This window comes from Peromyscus maniculatus, chromosome X, assembly GCF_049852395.1.
Source record: "Peromyscus maniculatus bairdii isolate BWxNUB_F1_BW_parent chromosome X, HU_Pman_BW_mat_3.1, whole genome shotgun sequence".
Lineage (NCBI taxonomy): Eukaryota > Metazoa > Chordata > Mammalia > Rodentia > Cricetidae > Peromyscus > Peromyscus maniculatus.
Genome location: NC_134875.1, coordinates 139,740,640 through 139,757,507, shown reverse-complemented (window position 1 = coordinate 139,757,507; position 16,868 = coordinate 139,740,640). Strand labels below are relative to the sequence as shown.

General features: G+C 41.4%; 1 protein-coding gene across 1 annotated transcript in view; it reads left to right on the top strand.

Annotated features, from left to right (window-relative positions):
* The window catches only part of LOC143266776 (protein VCF1-like), a 463,727-nt gene that overhangs the window by 321,297 nt on the left and 125,562 nt on the right, over nucleotides 1-16,868 (top strand). The window lies entirely within an intron of this gene.

Sequence of the window (16,868 nt, the reverse complement as noted above, 5' to 3'; positions counted from 1 at the left end):
AATATATGACATAACTATAACATATCAAAAGCAGGGCACTCACACTGGTGCACTGGGTATACAGACCTCTCTGTCACTGTATCGCTATGTGAAAATTCATGCAATTACCACTGCAATCCAGTTTCTTCTCTGTTCCTTCAGAAACATCTTACTCATGCTAGTTCTTATGCTGATGCCCAGCAGCATGCTTCAACTAGGACAGACACTGCATTGCTCACTATTTCCACAATCATTTCAAGAACATCATATAAAAATGTTGGGGCTGGCCTTTTCTACTCACCGCCATGCCCTTTATTCTACACACTTGATTGCTTATACCAAAACTCTGTTCTTTGGGAATGTAGCTTTGGGCAAGCTGCTTGGCCAGCATGTGTGGGGCTCTAGCTTTGAATCCCCAGCTCCACACAACAACAACAACAAGAAAAAACAAAGATGGACTCTCTCCTGCTACTCCTTTTCATTGCTGTGTGCCATACCATGGTCTGGGTGTGCTGTCAGTTCTTGTTTTCACGCATCTGTTGGGCACTTTGGTTTCCAGATTTTGGCTAGCTGCTACAAAGGAAGCTGCCATAAACAATGCAATGAAAAGTTGTGTGTGTACAGAAGTTTTCAATAGGACGAAGACCCAAAAGAACAATCTCTGGGCGACATGGCAAGATTTTCTTTTGTTTGATTTAAACTACCATCAAAACCACTTGTAAAATAACTCAGGGGGCCACTTCTATGATGGGACACTTCACACAACCTTGGGGCTGGGGGAGGGGCTTGGCCTGCCTCTACTAACTGTACTTCACAGTGGTAGGCCTTACCTTCTTGTAGGAGGGAATGGGGGATGGGTTGGGACGGGGAGGCTGGGAGGGTGGGAGGAGGGAAGAGGGGGTTCTTTGGTATGTAAAATGAATTAAAAAATTAATTCAATTAAAAAAATACCCTCAGGGGGCCTGAGTCGGACAGTAGTGGCACATGCCTTTAACCCTACCACTTGGGAGGCAGAGACAGGTGGATCTCTGTGTTGGTATTTGCTCTGCCCATGACCTTGGGCCATAGGGCCCAAAGGAGGTGGTGCTTCTTGTTGTAGGCAACCTTTTAACAGGAAAGGGAGAAGGGTCACAAGCCCCTTGTCCCTGTTGCCTGCTGCCTGGTCTGATCGAACTGCCAGGTGGATTCGCTCCTGGTCAGACCAGAGGACAACTTCAGCTGTCTACTCTGATCTCTATTCATGAGTGTATTTCCTCAGTTTACCCCAATAAAATTACTGCACACTCCTTAACCAGAATCCCGTGGATTTATCGCATTAGATCTCTGAGTGTGAGGCCAGCCTGGTCTACAGAGTGAGTTCCAAGACAGTTAGGGCTATTAAAAATAGATACCCTCTCTCCAGAAAAAGAAAAAGAAAGAAGGAAAGAAAGAAAGGAAAGAAGAGAGGGAGGGAGGGAGGGAGGGAAGGAGGGAGAGAGAGAGAGAGAGAGAGAGAGAGAGAGAGAGAGAGAGAGAAAGAAAGAAAGAAAGAAAGAAAGAAAGAAAGAAAGAAAGAAAGAAAGAAAGAAAGAGAAAGAGAGAAAAAGAAAAGAGAAACACAGGGAAGAAAAACATTCGGGGGCCTGGCTTCTATATTAACTCTGGGACATAGGATATGGACTGTGGAAACAACAACACCTGCTACATATATCCAATATGCAAATATTTTCCTGGCCAGTTAAAAACACTGGCCCTTTCCCTTCAATAACTGTTGGAGGATAAACAAGGGCAGTATATGTTGTATACTAGAATTTTAGTCAGAAGATTAGGAGTGCAAAAAAAAAAAAAAGAAAAATGTTCTAGCTAGAGATATAGATCAATTTTGGGGAATTTACCTGGCATGCAGAGACCTTGAGTTCAGTCTCTATCAAGACAAAGAAACAAATGAAGCAATCCTAAATCTTCATGAAGTAATATACAGTCAAAAGTAAAATGATTAGAAGTTATATATGTATTTAATACATTAGAAAACACAAATTTCACTGGGGTAATGCACACCCCTAATCTGGTTCCACACACTTACACTGCTATTGCAAATTGCACCTCCCCTTTTAGTGGTCTCTGCTGAGTGAAAATCACAGAGAGGGAGACAATGTAAAATGCATCCTAACAAGGAAGAAACATTATTGACTGATACACTATCTCTTTGTATTTGTTTTTATTTGTGGTACACACACACATGCATGTGTTGGCATGTGTAGGTGTGCATGTGATTTCTTTTTTTTTTTTTTAGGTGTAGGGCCTGGTGAGATTTTCACCATCCACGTTGGTATGCAAACTGATACTGGCACTGTGTAGGCCTTGTTTAGGTGACCATAGCTTCCCCATCAATATAGAGGACACCTTATCATCTCAGATGTCCTGGTCCTCTGGCTCTTACAATCGTTCTGCCCCATCTTTCAAAATATTCCCTAAGCGCTTGGTATTGGGGTTGTGCTGTAGATATATTCCTTGGAGATGAGCCCCCCCACAGTCAGTTATTCTCAACAATTTTCCCTGGTTTTGCATTTCTGTACTAGTCTCCCTCGGCTGCAAACCAAGCTCATCTGTGCATATAAGGATAAGTATTCAGAGTGCAGCTGGAAAGTGTCCTGCTCTGGGAAGTGGCAGTAGTGGGCTCCCTCTAGTGCCCAGGACCTCACTGTATTCTGTTTGTTTGTTTGTTTTTTGTCATGACTTGTTTTGTTTTGTTTGTCATTGTGTATTGCTGCATTAGGTTTTAGGATTCGTTTGCTTGTTTTCCTCTTTGTGCTGATTTAAAACTTTTCCATTACAATATATTTTTATCATGTTTTTACATTACTCCAACTCCTCCCAGATTCATTTGTCCTGGCCAACTGTTCCATAGCATGGAGTCTGTCCTGGACTGTGGTTGATACACCCAGTGACAATTCATTGTAGAAAACTCGTTTTCCCTTTGCCAGCAGATGTCAATTGCAAATAGCCACATGGTTATGGTGAGACCCTGTGTCCACTTCCCTTTCTCAGTCTGAGACCCAGGCTGGCTTGAACCTGTACAGGTCCTGTGCCTGTTGCCACAGTCTCGGTGAATTCACATGTGTATTGGTCCCGTTCTGACACTTTTTCCTTTGAGTCACCTTTGCTCCTGGCCCTTACAATCTTTTCTCCTCCTCTTCTACATACATCCCTGAGCCTTGAGAAGAAGCTTTTGATAAAGACATCACATTTTGCACTAAGTGCTCCAAAGTCTCTCACTCTCTGCACATTGTTCATTCATGGTTCTTAATGTTAATTCTCATATGCTGCAACAAAAACTTCTCCAATGTGTGTTGAGTAGGTACTGATCTATGGGTTAGCAGTATCTCATTAGGAATCAGTTTATACCAATAGCTATGGTCCTTTACAAGATCAATAGTAGTAGCTTTTTCTGTAGACCCATGATCTAAGTAGTCTCAGAATCCTGGACACTTTAACAGAGCCAGGTTTGGGTTCCACTTCATGGAGTAGGTCTTAAATCAATCAAAATTGGTTCATCACTCATAACATTTATGCCACTATCATACCAGTATATCTTACAGACTGGTTGCTGTTGTAAGTCAATTTTGCCTGCTGGGTGATGTTGATAATTACCTCTCTCCTTTGGTAGGCTTTAAAGTACTTTCTAGCATGAAAGAGTATGGTCAGTAGAGGTGAATATTCTAGTTGGGTACAGTTCGATTTCAATTTCAGAGATCGTATCTGTTAAGCAATGGCTTTGATTTCAATCTCCAGAAAGAACAAACAAAAACCAAAAATAAAAACAGGACTCAGGTTCCCTCTAGTATCTCCTGTCAGCCCTTTTAACCTTTCCTCATCCCATAGAAACAGAGATGTTTCAACATACAAAAATCTGTCAATATAATCCACCATATAAACAAACTAAAAGAAAAAAGCCCACATGATCATCTCATTAGATGCTGAAAAAGCCTTTGACAAAATCCAACACACTTTCATGATAAAAAGGCTTGGAGAGATCCAGGATACAAGGGCATATTTAAACATAATAAAGGCAATATACACCAAGCCAATATCCAATATCCAATTAAAACTTTTGTTAGGATGTTAATGGTCATAGAGAGTACTAACTAATTATAGAAACAAAGGCTTCATCTAGCTGCATGTACATGTTTTCTTGTTTGAGTCTCTATCAGTTTTATGCAGGGAATCATGACCATGCCTAATAGCAAATTTGAAGTCTCCAAATAGATCATGGGGCCCCAAAATGACAATTCCACATGGGCCAATGATAATACCACTAAGCTGATTAACACCACCCGGAGATCGTCTTTGTACTACAAACTGCTCAGGACAATTTTGAGATGGCTAGCTGAGATGATTCAGCCTCTCAAACTACTCGAACAAATACTTGAGATAAGCCTTGCACTTTTGCATTATACAGAGACTGGACAACAAATGATAAAGCTATCTCTCCCAGAACTTGACAATTAACTCAAAATTTTTCTTTTCAGGATCCCCTAAAGATGCCTTCACCCCCAGACAGCAAGAAGTAATTTTCAAAGCACGACACCCACATTCCCAAGAGTTGGGGTTGGTGGTTTTTGGTCATTCTATGGGTTTTGGATAATTGTCATTGTTTAGGATGGTTGGTTACAAGTTATTATTGTTAATGGTCAGGAAAAAGACTAAACAAAGGAGATTAGATTTATGGTTCTTTTTTGAAAAAAAAAAGAGGCTATATATACTAGGTAGATTATTGAATCTACTTTAAAAAAGATATAGAATTGATAGAAAAAGGATATTGATTAAAGATTAAAGGATAGAATAAAGATTATTGAATCTACTCTGAAAAGAAAAAAGAGAGGATATGGATATGATAAAATAAAAAGACTATTGAATCTACTTTCAGAAGACAACTACTAATTTTAAATGTTTTACATTGGATTGGATTTTTGTATATTGTACAGAAATTATGTATATTGCTACAGATTTGAGATTGATTTATATAGATATGAAAGATAAAGAGGTAGATTATTGAATCTACTTTTAAAAGGTAACTACTACTTTTAAATATTTTACATTGGATTGGATTTTTGTATATTGTATAAAAATTTTGTACATTGATACAAATTTGATATTAATTTTGTTAGAATATATTGTACATAAATTTCTAATCTTGTTCAAGATATTTTCCCTATACTGTTCATTTAAAAATGTAATGCAAATTGCTAGTCCTTGAAAGTTATTATTACCAACTATTTAGGATATAAGAAATGTAAGTTAGTAGTTAATCATTACAATTGAACTTGTATCATATTAGGTATGTTTTCAAAGTAAAGCAGAGATATATTTTAGATAGAAAGGCCATCTTCAAAAACTTCAGAAATCTGCAGAATATGGCATTTAAGATGTTTTAATAACAGATTTTTTTCTTTTTTTTGTGACAATGAGACATGTCTGCTCCTTGCAGCACCAATCTACTTCAGAGAAAATAATGGGCATTGAAGAAAATCCACATAGAGTTTACTTTCAATGTGGCAAATTTAGCCACTGGGCAAGAAAGTGCCCTTGCATCGACTGTTGACAGTATGCTGTCCAAAATGGACAAGCAGGTCATAAAACAAAGGACTGCTGATTCCTGCCAGGATATGGTAGGAAGGCTCTTTAAAAATACTGCTTCACAAATGAGTCTGTCAGTTATGCTAAGCCTGTAGGCTGAAGATGATGCCCCAGCGTTTCAGAGAAACATCACATAAGTGTCCAGGAAGTCCGCTGTTTCTGTCATTTCTCAAAATTTTTGGAAGTCATTTGTTTGCACTTCCTCCTTATTCAGTTAATATAATTTCCTTCTTGGGTCTCTGAGGGAGCTGGAGATTAGATAGTTATAGTTTCCTTTCTTAAGAAATTCAGAAAAGAATCTCACTAAAGAGGTGTGAAGTGTAGAAGTTTGAAAGACATCAAAGGATAGTTTTGGATATGCAAATTAGGACAGAAGGTAAATTAGATACAATCCTTTGGATTCACAAAAATAGGATAGATAATGGAATATTTTCTCTGAATTTCTCAAGTGCAAATGGACTAGACATTGTTGATATATTTATTTCTTGTATATTTCTGTATAGTAATTGTACTTATTGTATATAATTTTTCTTATACTAATTATAAATTTGAATTTTTTTTATTTTAGATAATAAAGGGGAAATTCGGTGATATATTGTGTCCCCCAAAATATTGTGCACCCTAATAAATGTTGTGATATTTTGTTTGTGTTCTGACAAATAAAGCTTGCCTGAAGATCAGAGGGTGGAGCTAGTCACTAGTTACCCATAGAGGTCTCGTGTAGTGGGTAGCCATTCCAGCTTTGACCTGGATGTTCTACCCCCATTGAGGCTTCTGGTAACTGTCATGCCTATGAGGCAGGGCAGAGAAAGTAGCCCTTAAGACCCAAGATCCAGATGTGCTGGCTCTCTTGGTTCCTGGATCTTGGAAGCTGAAGTTCTCCAGAGAACACCGCCAGACTGTTCTATACCTTTCCCAGACCCTGTAACCTATACCTTTACTTGTAAGTTACCCCACAAAATAAACCTCCCTTCTAACTATGTGGAGTTGCCTTAATACTTCCACCAATATTCTGGACGTCTGTATAGACAGGAAACAGGAAGTGATATGGCTGGGCAGAGAGAGGAAGTAATAAGAGACAGGAATTCAGACCTTTTTGTTCTGAGGAGTTGGAGAGGTAAGTGGTGACTATGGCTACTCCTTTGCTTCTCTGATCTTTCAGCTTTTACTCTGATATCTGACTCCAGGTTTTTATTAATACTAATTAGGATTGTGCTTCAGGGGCCTTGCTGTCAGTTTGTGGAGAGCAAACTATAGTCATGGCAACAGCCCAGATTGTTTGCAGATCCCCCTGGGACTCTTTTGGCAAACAACTCAAGTAGATGAAACCAAATCCCAGTAGTGGGAGCTTCATTTGGTGACAAGAGATGGCCAGAAGGGACTCTGTTTCCCCCATTATTTTGAGATTTTATTTAGATTTTCTTCATACATGTACATATTTTAGGAAACGTCTACTGTATTAGGTTTTCATACTTCCCCTCAACTGGCCCTTAATTTAGCTGTCTCTCATTTTATTCCTCCCTCATCTCGATTTCCTTCTCTTCCTCCTCATTTGATCCTCCTGATCCAGTCCCCCACCATCCATTCATAAATATCTATTCCATTTCCCTTTTCTAATGAAATATATCTGTATCCCCAGTCCCTTAATCTATACCTAACCCCTGTGGTTCTATGGATTGTAACTTGGTTATCATTTATTTAAAGGGAAGTATCTACATATAAGCAAATACATACCATATTTGTCTTTCTGAGTCTACCTCCCTTAGGATGATTCATTCATAGTTCCATCCTTTGCCTACAGATTTCATGACGTCATTTTTTATGGCAGATAAATGTGCCATTGTACAATAGAACCATATTTTCTTTATCCATTCTTCTGTTGAGGAACATCTAGGTTGTTTCCCATTGCTGGCTATTATGAATAGAGCAAGCAGTGAATATGTTGAGCAAGTGTTTCTGTGGTAGAATGAAACATCCTTTGGATATATGCCCAAGAGTAGTATAGCTGGATTTTGAGATTGATCTATTCCCATCTTCCTGAGGGACCACCACACTGATTTGCACAATGGCTGTACAAGTTTGCAGTTAGCTAGAATTGAGGGACATTTGAGGAGTGGTATGGAAACCTAGTCCAGTGGAAACTTCCTAAAATATATGAAGGTGATCCTAATGAAGACTCCAAATAATGAGGGAGACAGTGTCCCAGGGGGCTATGACTTGTCACCAACTGTAGTTGGCCAAAGGGGTTCCCTGAGAATTGCCAAAGAACCCAGGCTGCTGCCAAGACAATGGGTTGCTCTCCAGGAACTTGCAGCAAGGCCCCATTGCCGAAGACAACACTCACACAACTCATTGAACATGGAAAGGTCAAGTTGGTGCCTACATAGAACCTTCACCACAAAGTTCTGGTGTCTTTGGTGCAGGAAGGGACCCTGCAGGCTACCAAAAATAAACATAAACCCAGCCACCTAACCTTTGATCTACAATCTGTCATGCCAGCAAAACATGCTAGGGCAATGGTGGTAAGAAGCTTGTGGGATTAACCACAAGACTGATTTGACTTAAGGCACACTCCATGAGATGGGACCCATAACCAACACTTCTTGGGTGACCAGAACCCGAGGCTAGATAACCCAAAAACCTAGGGTAAAACCAAATACTACTGTTCTAAAAAGAAAAACAAAAACAAAAAAACTAGTAACAATAAAACGACTCTTAATAATATTCTGCTATGCTCATAGATCAGTGCCTTATTCAGTCATCATCAGAGAAGCTTCCTTCTGCTGCAGATGGGAGCGAATACAGAGACCCTCAGCCAGACACACAACACACACACACACACACACACACACACACACACACACACACACACAGAGAGAGAGAGAGAGAGAGAGAGACAGAGACAGAGACAGAGACAGAGACAGACCTTAGAATACACAGGTCTAAATGGGACATCTACATCAAATCCCTCCCTGCAGAGCTCAGGGATCCCCGCAGAAGAAGAGGTGGAAAGATGTAAGAGCCAGAGGAGAATGAGGACATCAGGCAAACAGGCCCTCTAAATCAACATGATCAAAGCTCATATGAACTCACAGAGACTGAAGCAGCATGCATGGGGCGTACACCACTCTGCATCATGTCCTCTGCATTATAGCCTCTGGTTTTCAGTGTTTTTATGGGACTCTTGAGTGTGTGAATGAGTTGGTCTCTGATTCTTGTGCCTTCTCTTGTGGCTCTTTTCCATTGGTTGGGTTGCCTTGTCCAACTTCAATGGGATTGTTTTTGTTTTATCTTGTTATATTTTGTTTTGTTGTTTGGTTGTTATTATCTTAGAAGCCTATTATTTTCTAATGAGACAGAAAGGGAGTGTATTTGGAGGAGAGGGGAGGTGGGGAGGAATTGGGAGGAGTAAAGCAGGGAAACTACAATTAGAATATATTATGAAAAGAATCTATCTTTAATAAAATGGGCAGGGAAGAGGAAGGAGGAGGGATGGAGCTTGGAGAAGTGAGGAACAAGAATGGGAGTGAATATTATCAAAATAAAGTGTATGAAATTCTCAAAGAATTACTACAAATGTATTATTTAATAAAAAAGAAACAATTTCACATTCCAACTAGTGATGGCAGAGGGTTCTTCTTTCTCCACATCTTGCCAACATGATCTCTCACTTGTTTTATTGATCTTAACAATTCTGACAGGTCTAAGATGGAATCTCAACGTAGTTTTGATTTGGGTTTCCTTAATGGCTAACGATATTGAACATTTCTTTAAGAGTTTGTCAGCCATTTGAGTTTTCTCTTTTGAGACTTTTCTGTTTAGATCTGTACCCCATTTTTAAATTAGGTCATTTGTTTTCTTGACATCTACTTTTTAAAATGTATTTTGGATAGCGGATATCTATTGGATGTGTAGCTGGGCAAAATATTTTCCCATTCTTTAGGATGCCACTTTGTCTGAATGACAGTGTCCTTTGCTGTGCAGAAGCTTCTTAGTTTCATGAGTTCCCATTTATTAGTCTTTGATCATAGTGTCTGTGCTGTGTTTTGTTCAGAAACTATTTTCCTGTTTAAAGCTCATATGAACACACAGAGACTAAAAAGCCTACATGAGTCTACACAGGTCTGCACCAGTTCCTCTGCATATATATTATGGCTTACACTTTAGTGTTTTTATGGGACTCCTGAGTGTGTGAACTCGTGGGTCTCTGATTCTTGTGCCTTCTCTTGGGCTCTTTTCCTTCTGTTTGTTTGTCTTGTCTCTTCTCCCTTCCTCTCCCCATATACTCCTCCTCCATTTCTCTTAAGAAAAGGGCGGGCCTCCCATGGATATCAGCCAGCAATGGCATATCAAGTTGCATGTCAACTAGGTACCTCCCCTCCTATTAAGGCTGAACAGAGCAACCCAGTAGGAGGAAAGGGTCCCAAAATCAGACATGAGAGTCAGAGACAGCACTCGTTCCTGCTGATAGGAGTCCCACAAGAAGACCAAGCTATACAGCTGTAACAAAAATGCAAAGTACCTATGTCAATCCCATGCAGGCTCCCTGGTTGTTGATTCAGTCTCTGTGAATCCTTGTGAACCCAGGTTAGTTGATTCTGCGGATGTTCTTGGGATATCCTTGACCCTCAGGCTCCTACAATCCTTCCTCTCTGTCATCACCAGGATTCCTGGAGCTCTACTTAATGTTTGGCTGTGGATCTCTGCATCTGTTTCCCTTAGTTGCTGGGTATAGCCTCTCTGACACGTGGGCTAGGCACCAATCAATGAGTATAGCAGAATATGATTAGGAATCATTTCATTGACTTATTTTGGGAACCTAATTTCCATGGCTGATGGGAAGTGAGCCACCCAGGGTCTTAAGGCACTGGGCAGTGAGAGACAGCCACGGAGGGTCCCCAAAGCTCCACATGGAAGGAAGACAGCTAACCTGTCTGATGTTTAACTGTTCAGACAGGGGCTGGGACCTGCATATGTGGTGGTATTTTATTTGTACTGAAATGTGATTTTCCTTGTATGTTAATAAATAAAGTTGCCAGGGAGGTCTGAGCTATTAGAGCCATAGAAAGAGTGTGGCAGTGGTGGCACACGCCTTTAATCCCAGCACTTGGTAGGCAGAGCTAGGTAAGTCTCCATGTGTTCAGGGATACAGCCAGCATTGGAGACACACGCCTTTAAGACCTGGAGGTCTGTACATACAGGCAGTGATGAGGCAGTCACGTGTTTGGGTTTACAACCAATGAGAAGGCAGAACAGAAAGACTATATCAAGACAAACACACAGGAAGTAGGTCTCTTTGGGAGAGGTAGGACCACCACAGGAGGAAGGGTAAGGTTTTAGCTCTGAGCTCTGACCTCTTGGCTTTCTTCTTTACATTGGTTCTGTGTTCCTTATTTAAAAAGACGTTTGGTTACATCTACAGCCATATCTCTGGCTGGTGGGATGACAGCCACCCAGTATCCTCAAGGGTCCCGCTTACATGAAGACAGCCACGCCCACTTAATGCTTACTTGCTCAGAAGGGTGCTAGAATTCCTGGACCCCCAGGTCCCTGCCTGGCAAGAAGACAGCCACCCAGATTTCTCAAGACTCTGCCTGGCAGGAAGACAGGCAGTCCTGCATGATGTTTGAATGCTCAAATGGGGGCCAGCTGACTGGGATCCCCATGCCCCTGCTGATGGGATGACAGCCATTCATGGTCCTCAAGGCTCAGGCTGGTGGGTAAACAACCAGCCCTGCATAATGTTTAAATGCTCAGATGGGGGGCCAGCCGACCAGGATCCCTATGCCTTTGTAGGCCAGATGACAGCTACCTAGGGTCCTCAAGGCTCCACCTGATGGGAAGATAGCCAACCCTGCCTGATGGTTAACTGCTCAGAAGGGTGCTAGCCAGCCGGGATACACAAGGCCCTGGCTGGTGGGAAGAGAGCCACCCAGAGACATTAGGACCATGGGTGGTGGGATGGCAGACACCCAGGGTCCTCAAAGACCTGGCCGGCAGGATAACAGCCACTTCTACCAGACGCTAAACTGCTCAGACAAGGCCCAGCTGGCTGGCATCCCCTCGGCCCTCACTGATGGGATGACAGACACTTAGGGTCCTCAAGGCCCTGGCTGGTGGGATGACAGCCACCCAGGGTTTTCAAGGCCCCAGCTGGTGGGATGACAGCCACCAGGGGTCCCCAATGTTCCAGTTGGCTTGAAGACAGCCAACCCTGCCAGAAATTTAACTATAGAGATAGGAGAAAGCCGGCCAGGAACCCCAAGGCCCCTGCTGGTGGGAAGATAACCACCTAGGTTCCTCAAGGCCCTGGCTGGTGGGATGACAGCTACCTGGGATCCTCGAAGGCCCAGCTTGCTTGAAGAGAGTCACGCCCACCTGATGCCTTTGTGCTCAGAAGGGTGCTAACCAGCCTGGACCCACAGGTTCCTGCCTGGCGGGAAGACAGGTACCCAGGGTCCTCAAGGCTCGGCCTGGTGGGAAGACAGCCAGCCTTGCATGATGTTTAAATGGTCAGAATGGGGCCCGCCGACTGGGATCACCATGGCGCTGCTGGAGGGATGACAGACACCCATGGTCCTCAAGGTCCTGGCTGGTGGCATGAGAGTCACCTGGAGTCCTCCAGGCTCCCGGTGGCAAGACATAGCCACCCCAACCTGATCCTTAAATACTCATATGGGGACAAGCCAGCTGGGTCCACCAAGGTCCTGACTGGTGGGAAGAGAGCCACCTGGCATCCTCAAGGCCTTGGCTGGTGGGATGAGAGTCCCCCAGGGTCCGCGAGGTCCTGGCTGGCAGGAAGACAGCTATCCATGACTGATGCTTAACTGCTTACACCGGAGACAGCAAGCAGGAACCCCGAAGACTTGAATGGAAGGAAGAAAGCCACCCCTGACTGGTGCTTAACTACTCAGAAGGGGGCAAGCCGGCTGGGACTACTGTGGGAGCCCGTTCTCGGGTTCCTTGTGGCTTTACCCAGCAGGTTCTCATAGAGGATGATTAGGACCACGGGCCTGAGTGCAGGTGTCTGAGATGGTCTGTACTTGGCTGTGCTGGGGGAGGAGGTCTTTTGCTCCACCCCTTGGCATCTCTATAAAAACCCTGGGCCAGAGACAGTCGGGGCCGTTGGAATAGGTTCCAGGCCCTCTCGAGGCTATCCTTTATTTCCTATCTGTTTATCTCCACCATATAAATCCTTGTATCTAATATTTCCTGCTGCTCACACTCAAGAAAACTCTGGGGAGCTGTGGGGTTGGTGGGTAAACACCCCACAGAATGGCACCATGGGACTAAAGAAAAAGACTAAAGGGGGGACAAAAAATGGGGGGGGGGCTAAAGACAAATGAACAGAGACTAAAGACAAATTAATAGGGACTAAAGATAAAAGAAAATAGTAGTTTTATTACAGAGTTTCTTGCAAAACTGTGGGTCAGCCCTGCCAGTGTTATGGAAAATATATATATTATTGAGGGGCAGGGGTTTTATCCTTGAGAGAAAAGGAAAGCTGACTGGAAGGGTGTCCAACACTGCAGCACAAAATTCTCTTCTGTCAAATTTTTCTATCTTCTATCCCTTCCTCAATTTAGATCTGTGAAAAATAAGTATAAGGTATAGGGTAGTAATATAATGTAGGAAACCTTAGAAGTGTAAGATCGTGTAGAAAATAATAAGTAAGGCAACTAGACAGAAAAACTCTTCAACTTTCTAACTTTGGGGCTATGAATGCAAACTGCTGGAAAAATCTTTCTTTGGGGTTTATGGGTATTAAAAAAGCTCTTCTCTGAGCTTTTTATAAATCTTATGCAGACACTAAGAGACCACAGATGCCAACCCAGACTATTATACCCAGCAAAACTCTCAGTCACCATAGGCGGAGTAAACAAAATATTCCAGGATAAAACCAGATTTAATCAATACCTGTCCGCAAACCCAGCCCTACAGAAAGCACTAGAAGGGAAAATTCAACCCAAAGAAGCTAAACACATCCATGAAAAATCAAGCAATAGATAATCCTACACCAACATACACCAAAGAAGGACAACACAACACACCCACAAAAATAACAGGAATTAACAATCACTGGTCATTAATATCCATCAATATAAATGGTCTCAACTCACCTATAAAAAGACACAGGCTAACAGAATGGATAAGAAAACAGGACCCATCCATCTGCTGCATACAAGAAACACACCTTAACTTCAAAGACAGACACTACCTCCGAGTAAAGGGCTAGGAAAAGGCTTTCCAAGCAAATGGACCTAAGAAACAAGCTGGTGTAGCTATCCTAATATCTAATAAAATAGACTTCAAACTGAAATCAATCAAAAGAGATCAGGATGGACATTACATATTTATCATGGGGAAAAACCACCAAGATGTAGTCTCGATTCTAAACATTTATGCTCCAAATACAAAAGCACCCACATTCATAAAAGAATCACTACTAAAGTTTAAAACGCACATCAAACCCCACACATTAGTAGTGGGAAATTTTAACACACCACTCTCACCAAAAGACAGATCTACCAGACTGAAACTTAACAAAGAAATAAAGGACCTAACAGATGTTATGACTCAAAAGGACTTAATAGATATCTACAGAACATTCCATCCTAACACAAAAGAATATACCTTCTTCTCAGCACCCCATGGAACCTTCTCAAAAATTGACCACATGCTTGCACACAAAACAAATCTCAACAGATACAAAAAAAATTGGAATAACCTCCTGTATTTAATCAGATCACCATGCCTTAACATTAGACCTCAACAACAACAAAAATTATAGAAAACCCACAAACTCATGGAAACTGAATAATGCCCACCTGAAACGTCAATGGGTCAAGGAAGAAATAAAGAATGAAATTAAAGAGTTCCTAGAATTCAATGAAAATGAAAGTACAACATACCCAAACTTATGGGACACTATGAAAGCAGTGCTAAGAGGAAAATTCATAGCTCTAAATGCACACATAAAGAAGATGGAGCAATCCCATACCATTGAATTAACAGCACAACTGAAAGCTCTAGAATAAAAAGAAACAAACTCACCCAGGAGAAATAGAGGCCAGGAAATAATCAAATTGAGGGCTGAAATCAACGAAATAGAAAACAAGAGAACAATACAAAAAATCAATGAAACAAAGAGTTGGTTCTTTGAAAAAATCAACAAGATAGACAAACCCCTAGCCAAATTAACCAAAAGGCAAAGAGAGAGCACCCAAATTCACAAAATCAGAAATGAAAAGGGAGACATAACAACAGACAATGAGGAAGTCCATAGAATCATCAGATCATATTTCAAAAACCTGTATTCCACAAAAATGGAAAACCAGGAAGAAATGGACAATTTTTCTGGATAAATACCACATACCAAAATTAAATCAAGACCAGATAAACCATTTAAATAGACCAATAACCCCTAAAGAAATAGAAACAGTCATCAAAAGTCTCCCAACAAAAAAAAGCCCAGGACCAGATAGTTTCAGTGCAGAATTCTACCAGACTTTCAAAGAAGAACTAATACCAATACTCTTCAAAGTGTTCCACACAATAGTGTAGCTAGAGTTTTCCTGCCTTGCCCACAGTCAGGACAAATCTTTGTCACCAGCCAGTACCACAGCCACTCAGACCCAACCAAGTAAACACAGAGACTTATATTGCATACAAACTGTATGGCCATGGCAGGCTTCTTGCTAACTGTTCTTATAGCTTAAATTAATCATTTCCATAAATCTATACCTTGCCATGTGGCTGGTGGCTTACCGGTGTCTTCACATGCTGCTGGTCATGGTGGCAGCTGGCAGTGTCTCTCTGCCTTAGCCTTCCGCTTCCCAGAATCCTCCTCTCTCCTTGTCCCACCTACTTACTGCCTGGCCACTGGCCAATCAGTGTTTTATTTATTGACCAACCACAGCAATTTGACATACAGACCATCCCACAGCACTTCCCCTTTTCTTTTTTTTTTAAAAGGAAGGTTTTAACTTTTACACATCTCCAAAGCCAGCTTGGTGTATTTGGGAATTTTGGCGTAGCTTCTCTTACTACTTCCTGCTGGAGGGGGGTGCTGTATCTTATGGGGACACAAAGAAAATTTAAGGATCATGGAGTAGTCCGTGAGGCTGTATCGTCTGAGCCAGTTGCCTTGAAATGATTCTGGATGTTGGATCATCTGGACCATGGTGTCATCGGAGAACTTTCAGGGGGTCTTGGCTGGTCAAACCTGACATATCTTAATCTAGAACAAATCCATAGCCCAATAGAAACAGAAGGAACACTATCAAACTCTTTTTATGAGGCTACAATTACCCTGATACCCAAACCACACAAAGATGCAACCAAGAAAGAGAACTACAGACCAATCTCCCTCATGAACATTGATGCAAAAATACTCAACAAAATATTGGCAAACCGAATCCAAGAATACATCAAAACAATTATCCATCACGACCAAGTAGGATTCATCCCAGGGATGCAAGGATGGTTCAACATACAAAAATCAGTCAATGTAATACACCATATAAACAAACTGAGAGAAAAAAACCGCATGATCATCTCCTTAGATGCTGAAAAAGCCTTTGACAAAATCCAACACCCCTTCATGATAAAGGTCTTAGAAAGATCAGGAATACAAGGAACATTTCTAAACATAATAAAAGCAATTTATAGCAAGCCAACAGCAAACATCAAATTAAATGGAGAGAAACTCAAATTATGTTCGCAGAAATCTATTGATATTAATGCACCCTGGTTTTGTGGAGTTAAGGAAATGTTTAAGTTTGATGTGAATACATCAAAGGTTTTCCTATGTTCTGTTAACAAGAAAATTCAAATGATTGAGTTAAAGTTGTAAGATGGAGAAAATTGTTAACTATATATAGCACCATATATGCTAATTCAAATGGTTCTGTTAAGAGTTTGCTTTGAGTTGTAAGATTGAGAGAATTGTGACTGTGTATAGCAATATTTATGTTAACCTGTTAATGATAATGACGAAGCTAAGGGATTCTTTAAGTTTGTAGTTGCCTTAAGAGTTTTTGGTTTAGAAAGGGCTTGAGACAGATAAGACTGCTGTGGTCACCTTGGACCTAATTCAAAAGAGAAATGCCATCTATATCATCCTCTACTCCCATACTGGGAGGTGTAACAGCTATGGAGATTGCTATAAGCCATTAACAGTTATTTTTTTATATATTAAGAAGGGGGGACCTGTGGGAGGCCGTTCTCAGGTTCCTCGTGGCTTTACTCAGCAGGTCCTCATAGAGGATGAT